Source organism: Miscanthus floridulus, unplaced genomic scaffold, assembly GCF_019320115.1.
Source record: "Miscanthus floridulus cultivar M001 unplaced genomic scaffold, ASM1932011v1 os_2293_1_2, whole genome shotgun sequence".
Lineage (NCBI taxonomy): Eukaryota > Viridiplantae > Streptophyta > Magnoliopsida > Poales > Poaceae > Miscanthus > Miscanthus floridulus.
This window is the reverse complement of record NW_027098208.1, coordinates 21,903-32,292: the sequence shown is the minus strand read 5'-3', so window position 1 is coordinate 32,292 and position 10,390 is coordinate 21,903.

The following is a 10,390-nucleotide window of genomic DNA, read 5'->3' as shown; positions in this document are numbered from 1 at the left end:
CAAACATTTTATCTTGATTTCAATACTGTTGGTGTACTGTTCTAATGATAAGAATGTTTGCTTTGCATGAATGCTTTTGGAATGTTGTATGTTGCTGTGTTGGTCGCGTTCAGACGGTGAGGAAAACGTTGGAGACCAAGAACTCTTCGACGACCAGCAGGACCAGCACGAGTTTGTGAACCAAGGAAAGTATAGCATGAGCCTTCCTTGATGTCCTATTTCACTTTAAATCAATTACTCATTTGCATATGTCTAATTTTGATACCCGTAAGGACATCCTAGTGATTGTTTATCCTGTTCCTTGTCTCCTATGGGTTAAATGCATATGGGTAGATTGCTAGTGCTCTAACTGAACTTGATATACATGATGATGAATGATTCTATGGAACAAAGTGAGTAACATGATTTATAACAATTGTTCCATAGGGCGAAAGTGCAAATGACCTTTGTTCATGTTGCTCCCAGCCCTCCATAAGGACTTATCTGTCGGCAAAAGCTGGGACTGACAGTGTAACCAGGAGAGTCATATGGCTCTGACTTTAGCTCAGTAATAGGATCTTTTCTAGCTAGTTAGAGGTTACCTTTTTGGCGTAAATGGGGCTTGCCACGTTGGGTATAGGGCTGCCTCTGTTCCTATGAGTATAGCCGCGATGGATATGTGCCATAGGAAAGGGGGTTTCCTACATCTGCCTGCCAAGGAAACCTAACGGCCCTAACTTGTTCGGGAAACCTATGAAATGGCTTCATAGTATACCCTGTCCGCTCACCTTGGTAGTGACATGGGAGTAATTAACCCGGGTATATGGGGATCACGACTCGCGGTGAATGTGCACCACCTCTGCAGAGGGTAACAAACTGTTATAACAGCCGTGCTCACGGTTACGAGCGGCCCGGAAAACTCACAGAATAACTGGTTACTTGTTGATGATCATTTAAAGTTGTTCAATGATGATATATGGTACACTTGACCCCGATATATGTTCTTATGGGAATTAAATGGGAGCTTAAGCATAACTTGATAATACTTGAGAATAAAAGCTTGACCTATTAAAAATGCTAACTGTAGTAAACCAGAATCTATCCTTTTTGAGCTTCATAACCCCATGTTAGCTTGCTAAGTACGGAATGTACTTACACTTGTTTATTTTCTTTATTTGGAATAAAAATCCCGGATGGGTAACAGATGACAACGGGTATGAGGATTTCCCGGAAGATTATTAGGCTTGTGGTCAACCAGTTCACCTTCCCTGTGATGACGCCCACGAGACTTTTATTATCTTTTTATTTTTCCGCTGTGATGTATAAGACTAAGTTTTATTATAACTCTGATGTATGAGACACCGTGATGATACTTTATGTAATTTGTCAGCTTATATGCGTGATTGATTCTTGGGCACATACGAGTTTTGTGCATTCAATTTTATCCTTAAGATTGGGTGTGACATGTTGCTCGTAGTCAGCGTCTTGCAGAAGTAGTTCGTCGGCTGCTTGCTCATGATTCCCATCTCCGCAGGAAGGTATGCGTCATTCTGCTCTTGCTACAGCTCACCAAAAAAAATATTATAAATAATACAGAGAAAATTTGTCATATTCAGCATTAACAAATCGGACACCCAATAAAGGGTTTTCAAAACAAACCATCCAATAGCAGGGAAGAAAGAAACATGACAGGATACTAAAAAATATATCAAATCTCAAACTCCTACAAAAAATCAAATGCTCACTGAAAAAAACAGCAAATCAACCTGAAGACTACTTGCAGACCATGCTCATATACAAATCCAAAACCCATAAAGTACAGGCACGCGCACAGAGAGAGAGAGAGAGACATACACACACACCAGCGACTGTCAAAGACACTGCTCCCACACACAGAGAGAAAAAAGAAACACACACAGAAAGAAAAAGAAACACACACACAGAGAGAGAGAGAGAGAGAGAGAGAGTGCAGCTAGCAAACAAATCAAAACTAGCAAAACAACTCTGAAAAAAAAGGTAAACAAATACAGCTCAACATACAAGTCAAATATAAAAAAAAAATTAAAAAAACTCCAAAGAGCAGCTAGAAATAAACAATTAGCTCAACTAAAATAAACAAATCAAAACTCTGAAAATTACAGCTAATGGCAAAAGAAAAAAAAACACATCTGCAAAACACAGCAACACATTGATGACAACTTACTTCTTATGAATCTCAGGGACATCAGTCGAGCCAGCTTTCTCAACAATCACCTGAAAACATTGATGACAAACAAAATAAATGATGAGGCAAACTGAAATACAACAGAATTCAAATCAATAACAATGCCCACACATACAACCACACACAGAAACACCCACACCCAGACACTCGATTTCCAGTAGCAAACACACACACACACACACACACACACACACACACACACACACACACACACACACACACTCTTTCCCGTAGCAGCAACACACACTCTCACACACACTCACACTCACACAGAGAAAGAAACACAGACACACAAACACACTCACACTCACACTCACACACACAGAGAGAGAGAGAGAGAGAACACACACACAAAGACACACCCACACGCAAACACACACCCACATCCAGACACACACAACAAAAAAAAGGCAGTAGCAGCTCCAAAAAACAGAAAAAAAAGGAAGCAACAGCTCAAACAGCAGAAATGCAAATCTACTAAAATAAGTCAAATATATAAAAAAAAACTGCAAAGAGCAGCTACAAATACACAATCAAGAAAAAGAACTCAAATAATCAACACATCTAAAACTGAACAAATGAACTATAAGCATTCACTACAGGAAACTGGCTCTTTGCCAACTGCAATTTTCTTTGCCAACTGTTTTTTTTTACACTCGGCAAAGAGGTCCCTTTGCCAACTGGAATTTCCTGCAGTCGGCAAAGCAGAATTTGCCGACTGCCTGGCTTTGCTGACTGCCAGGCAGTTGGCAAAGCCATGAATTTGCCGACTGCCAGGCAGTTGGCAAAGAATTGCAGTCGGCAAAGGCAGGCCATGGTTGACGCCATCCACACCGTCACCTTTGCCGACTGCCACTCCGTCAGCAGTCGGCAAAGGCGCAGGCTTTGCCAACTGTCATCCTCCCTGGCAGTCGGCAAAGAATTTTTATTTTTTTTGATTTTCGATCCCAGTTTTTTGTGTTGCCTTGATACAGTAAGTACATGATATATTCCAAGTTTGGGATCATTTTGATTTATTTTGCTATATTCCGTAGATTTTTTCTGTTTCTTTGATTTTTTCCGGCAGCTCCAGATTTGAACTGCAGGTACATGAAATAATGGAATTCGGCCATTCAGAAAATGATATTCATGATGTTTGGAGCATGTTGAGGCCGTGTGCGGGGCCTCGCATGAAATTTCGACCGTGTTGGTGTCGGAACACGCCGAGCCACGCGCGTGAAAAGTGTTTTTAAATTTTATAAAATCGAAACGGAGTCCGAAAATGACGAAACTTGACGACGTGTCTTGTCATCGCATGCGGAGGCAGTGGTAAAAATTTGAGAAAGTTTCGAGCAAGTGGCGACGTCGGGTGGCTAAAACCTGGACATCTCCATCCGCGACTTCCACGCCAACGTGCTTGGAGAGAACATCAAGAAGCCCCAAATCCGCCAGAGAATGAACTCGAGGGAGGCCGACCTCACCCAAGCGCAATACGAGCAGGTAATTAAGTATGACAACATTCGTTCAGATTCCTTCAGTGAAACATTACACTAATCTTCTCGCATGTCAAATACTTGATGTCATGCAGGTGTGTCCGTCGTGGTGCGACAACCACAGGGAATGCTGGACGGAGATTGTGCGCATGTGGCGCACGGATGAGGCGTACGCGAGGCGCGCCGACCGTCAGGGCCGTCGCGCGCAGATGCGAGGGGTGTCACACCACCAAGGGAATCAGCACCTCCCCCAGTTCGCGACAAGATGGGTATGCGTCCGTTCATGTCTTAATCCTTGCGCTCAATTGTCAATACTTGTAACCATGTTTGTGTTTTCAATGCAGACGCAGACGCACGGTGGGCAGGAAATCAACGAGTACACCGCGTACCTCCTCTCTCACAAGGGCAAGGCGACGGATCTGAACAACGTCTACAACCCGGAGGACGGGCCCGATGCGTACACCAACCCCACCGCCTACGAGAAGGCCACCGAGTACACCGTCGCGGCTCGCCAGCGCTACGGGGAGACGTTCGACCCCACCGCCGAGCCCCTAGACACAGACCTCCAGCAGAGGTTGGGACCAGGGAAGCAGCACGGCCGCTACTACATGGCCCACAGCGCCCTCGACCCGTCCCAGGTTCCTACGCTGACCCAGGTTCGATCCACGCCCACGAGCTCCAGCGACATCCCCGTAGCGCCCCGGCGGCAGTCAGCGTCACAGGTAAGTGCCGTTTCGTTCGTCATTCACTCGTTTCACACCTGTACATACAATCAACACTGCGGATGTAATATTGCAGGCCCAGATGGAGGCCAAGATGGAGGAGAGGATCGCCACATTGCACGCGCAGATGATGGCGCAACAGATGGCTTACCAACAAAGCCTGCAGCAGCACTACAACACTCAGATGCAGAACATGGCCAGCTTCTTCCAGTCCATGCAGACGCCCGGGGCGTCTACACCGCCTCCTCTTCCAATGTTCGCTCCACCGCCTCCTCCTCTAGAGTTTTTTCCTGTGCCTGCTCCTGTCGCTCCTGGAGGGACCCCGGTGAGTATATTGACTCTTGCTTTAACTTGTGCGTCCATGCTGCAGATACTAATGACATCACTTGGCGTTTAACTTGTGCAGGTACAGTCGGCGGGTTCGAACCCATCTCCTGGAGGTCCCGGCCATCAGATGATGTCATATCCACCACCTGCACCCTATCCACCGTATCCACCTCCGCGTGGCCCTCCTCCGACGTACTCGTGGCCGCCGGTGCGCGGAGGGTGGCAGTACGCGCAGGCGCCTCAGTTTGGTCCAAGGGGGTTTCCGTGGGCAAACCCTGGGGGCTCTGGGGGCGGAGCGGACGACGAGACCGGGGATGGCGCGACGAGCTAGGTACTTGTCGATTCTGTTATCATGTATCCACCGTATCGTCGAAGTTGTTGTCATGTATTTCTTTTCTTCGTTATGGACCTAGACTTGTTATGTTGAACTTCGTGTGATGGACGTCGACTTGTGGTGTTCGACGTGTTGGACTTCATGTGATGGTTGTAATGCACTTGTGTGGTTGTTATTGTGACATATATGTGAGATATATGTGATGTTGTGCGTTATTGTGATATATGTGGTGATGTTGGCGACAAATGTGATGAAATTGTGATATAAATGGTGCTACCGGTGCTTCTGGTGAAATTGGATTATAATTTGTGATTTTGCAGGGTTTTGATGCGAGAAAACAGAAAACAAAAGCAAAAAAAAAAAATCCAGCTTTGCCGACTGTTTACAGTCGGCAAAGCTGGGCAAAAAAAACCCCAGGACAGAATCTTTGCCGACTGCAACTCCGAAAGCAGTCGGCAAAGAACATTTCAAAAAAAAAATATTTTCTTTCTTTGCCGACTGCCGAGCTGGCAGCCAGTCGGCAAACAATTTTTGAAAAAATAATTCTTTGCCGACTGCCGAGGAACCAGCAGTCGGCAAAGCCTGCCGTCAGGGCTGACGGCGCCACGTGGCTATGCCGACTGCTGGCGTGGCAGTTGGCAAAGGATTTGCCGACTGTGTGCCACGTGGCAGTCGGCAAATCCGCCTTTGCCGACCCAGGCTTTGCCGACTGCTCTTTGCCGACTGCCACGTGGCTTTGCGGTCGGCAAAGCCTTTGCCGACTGGGTTTATGCCTTTGCCGACCGGGGCAAGCAGTCGGCAAAGAGGCGTTTTCCTGCGGTGATTAGTCGAGATCCAAAAAAAATTGGTTTGGGGCACTCAAAAGGCCAAAAAAAACAAGAAGGTTATTCAGCAGCAAGCAGCAAGCATCTGCAACAACAAAAAAAACAGCTACAAAATAAGAAAAACTAACTAAATAGACAATCACAACTAACAAAAATACAGCTAATAGCAAAAGAAAAAAAAGGAAGAGACAACCACACACACCACAACTATAACTGAACAAGACACACACCCCACCCCCACCCAACCGAGTATGCAACAAATTCCTAAAATCAAAAGAAACAAATACACTGCCAAAATGACTATCCAAAAAAAGGATGCAAATAACCTGACAGCTAGTACTCCCTGATTCCTGAACTCCCAGGTCACATTTTGTTGCACAGCAAAAACTAACAAAGTGGCATAAATCACAAGGGAAGGGGCAGACAAGCAAGTGCATAACACCATATTATATGGCACTGAAGCCAAACAATGGAAGGAGACAAAACCCAGTTGAAGAAAAACAACTTCTGGAAGGCCATGGATAAATCATAGCACGGAAGGGTACAATATGACCTATCCATGTGCTGTCTCAGCATCATGTAGTATTATCTCCAGTTACCAACCATGCCATGTTTCAGAAGAAATAAACAGGATGCAGCCAAGGGCAATCTTTAAGTTGAGATTGAACTAAAAAAGGATGAACTTCCGATGATACCTCATCAATAATAAACTGCTCAAACAAATACATTACAACCATAAACTTCCTATGCCAGTCCCAAACAAAAAGCATGGACAGCACTTTTAGCCAAAGCAAATCAAGGTCAGCCACCATCTAATAGCACTACTCCACATCGTCAAAATGACTAATCCTGTTATAGAACTACACCAGCGGACCTTGGAAAATGACTGTCACACATATTTCAATACTAATTCAGATAAACCTGCCTGACTGCACAGATTTTGTGCTCACGGCCATAAGCACAGTAAACAAATATGAATGTAAAAAATAGTTTCAATTAACATGCTACAGAATATACCCTGATTAGAACACGTTGGGCTGTTGGCAACACTATAATCCAAGATTCACACATTACAATGCAGAGAACACTGAAATCATCACATAGTTCAGCGGTGATAACATATTAATAAAACAAACAAATATCAACACATTTATTACTATCTATGAGCTAGTACAGATACTGGCGCTTCAGTCCAGCACAATCATTAATCCACACACAAGAAAACAAGCATACTCAAACCACATGATCATCAAAGAACCGAACAGTCAAGCTTTGGTGCATCAGGAATGACAAGTCATCATATAGCACTTATAATTGGGACACAAAAACATACTTGGAAACTGTAAATAAAATTAGCATGGCCATCTGAACTTGCATGTCTGAACTTTCTGAACTCAAGCAGACTACAAAGTAACTGTAACTTTTATGCACAAGCATTTCTGAATATTACTGACAACGATGATGATAGTCATGATACCGATACTCCTACCTAGCTAGGTAATCAGTGAGAAAAAGCAGAGGGAAACATACTCCATCCCAGTTGAGCTCCTCACCAAGGTCGTCCTCCACCTCTCAACAACGGCCGCCCTAGTCAAACGCCGCAGCCACATCCACATCCACATCCACGATTTGGCCCGTATGCCCAAAATAGCAGCACGAATCTCCAAAACAAAATCAACGGCCCAGAATCTGACAGATAAAAAACAAGAAAATCTGTTGACAGATATATAGCAAAATTCAAATTTAAATACATAACTTTTGTTATGCACTTAAATATACATTATGTCTAGATACATAATAAAACAAATGTATCTACAAAAGTTTAAAACATCTTCTATTTGGAAGAGAGGAAGTATGCGCCATCAAATCAAAATTAATCCTGGGTGTCCTAACTTTGTAATCCTTGTTCATTTCGTAATACTTAGGGTACTCTCGGTGGCACATTTCATTGCGCTGTTTCAAAGAGTATCATCCGTTTTATAGGTTTTAGTTGATAAATGAAGTAGCCTCTTTCGATTTTACAAATCAATCCCACAATTTTATAGACTAATCATAGCATTAAATAGTTATATGTTGTTATGATCAAATGTATACTATATAATAAATACACTTGAAAGTGTTTTATGCATATTAGAATTGTTTTTGCTATACATCAAGATATATGCAATACCTCGACACATATAGTAGGAGGTATTATACATACGTATTTAGAAAAGTTAAAATAATTTATTATTTAGAATGGAGGGATCAGGAAACAACAATTTCGTGTGGTGGTCAGTGGTGGCAGAACCATACATATATAGGCTACTATGACGTAGCCATGGAGGCTCACATGATGCGGATGTACCTCCGCAAGAATTTGGAGCATATTCTGCAAAATCGAATATGATGTGTGTAGATTCCATCAATGGTTGTCACATATATAGCAAGGACAAATGTAGGCGTGGGTCGAAATCGACATCCTCCAATGGCTGTAATTCGCTGTACAAATGATTGTTTGCCGCCGTACAGATCTTTTTCTATAAATAAAGGATACAAAAACTAACAAGAATTGTTAACTGCGCTTCTATTCTCCGATCCAATTCATTCCTCGTATACTTAAGCGTGTTCGGCTGATCCAAAAACAAGCTGATTTCGGCTGATTCAATAGTATTCTGTGAGATAGAATAAGCTAAAACAAACTGAGAGTAGATCAGCCGATCACGCTTAATTACTCCTTCCATCCCCGAATACAAGGCATGCATAAATTTGAAAACTCAAACATTGTTATCTTTGACTAACAATTAGTCTAATTATATTCAAACTTTGTTATCTTTGATCAAACTTTTGTTCCTATAATAAAATATATTATAAGAGAAATTATAGGTCAAAATATGCTCATAAAGACCGCACCAAGTCAAATCGTGCTTTATATTCGGGGACGGAGGGAGTATATATTGTTCTGATTCACGTGGACTTATCATAGGTATACTTGTGCTATCGATCTAGCTAGCACTCGTAGTAATTTTTAACGAGGAAACTACATTCCAGATTCTGAAGTGAATGTTTAATGTTTAATGGTATAATTTGCAGCAGTAAGAGTAGAGTCTTGGAGAAAAGAATTTTGTTTTCAAAACCGGTTGGTTGGGACTTGCATTGGGAGGTCAAAACTTATACTCCACGTGTTGGAGGACGTGCACAGCGCTAGGCGTACGAAAACGCACCGCATGCCGCGTCGGCAGCGGATGTGGGCAAGCATGCATGCATCAGTCCACGATCGAGTCCAGGTCCAGCAGCATGCCAGCATGGCGGCCGGATCCGAGTCCGACCCTAACGTGGCGGCAGCAAGGCACGCAAGGAAGCTTACGTACCCGAGATCGGTACCGGAGTTTTTATTTCAGTGACGATGAGAAGACCGCCGCCGTGGGTTTGCCGGAGTTTTTATTTTTATACGGTCTCTTACTCTCTCCCGTCTAGATTTGAGTTTGGAGCATAAGATACTTTGTTAGTGTTGTATCACTAATGTCATGGCCTGGTCGCCCGAGCTCCTTCGTATATCATGGCGCGTGTGCAGGTATATGGATCTTCTATCTTTCTCTAAACTCATAATAGATGCACGCAATGGCTACCTATCTTAAATCGATTCATTCTCCTTCTTAATTTTTCATATGGGAATCAATACTCTATCGCACTAGTATTTATTATGGACCTTGAAACTGAATCTACTCCTATACAATATAAGGTTGGGTCAATTCTAATTAATCTAACAAAATAACTAGATCACTCTTATTGGCATGAGTACCATAGAACAAGTTATATAACTCGTTGCAATGCGCTAATTCAAATTGCGGTGTTCCATAGGATAGTTCCATCCTCTGCTGATTCTAACATGAAGCAACTATTAGCATGCCAACACTGCCGCATTCCTATATGCAGCAGATTTAATAATTAAAAATAAAAATAAAAGGCTTTAGCGCACGGCCACACAGCGAAGTAAAAACCAAACTGATCCTTGGAATAATATGTGGGGCACATTTGCAAATAGTTTGGACATATACTTGGCCATCTGGCCCATGCACTATGGGCCGGCACTGGCACGGCACTAAGAAGCACGGTCCAGGCACGGCCCGGCATGGCTCTCATCGTGCCATAGTGCCTGGCACGGCTCGGTCGTAGTGCCGTGCCTGGGCCGCCATGTCGGCCCGTAGTGCCGGCCCAGGCACGGCACGGATAATGGCCCAGCACGACGTTGCCCGATCAATTTTAGCCATCGGATGCTTTCAGAGGAATTTGTAGCCGTTGGATAAGAGTATATAGCACCAAACCCTAACTCTCCCCGTGGATTCCTCCGTGTCATCGCTCGATCTTCTCTCGTCCTTCCCGTGCGACCGCGCCCTCCTCCCCATGTCCGACTCCTCCGGTCCCGAGTCCCGGCAGTCCTACCCGGTGCCCCCTCCCGAACTCCCCACCACTGCTCCCCATGGCAGCTCCTCCGTCATTGCTCCTGTCCTCCCGTTTGCTCGACGGCG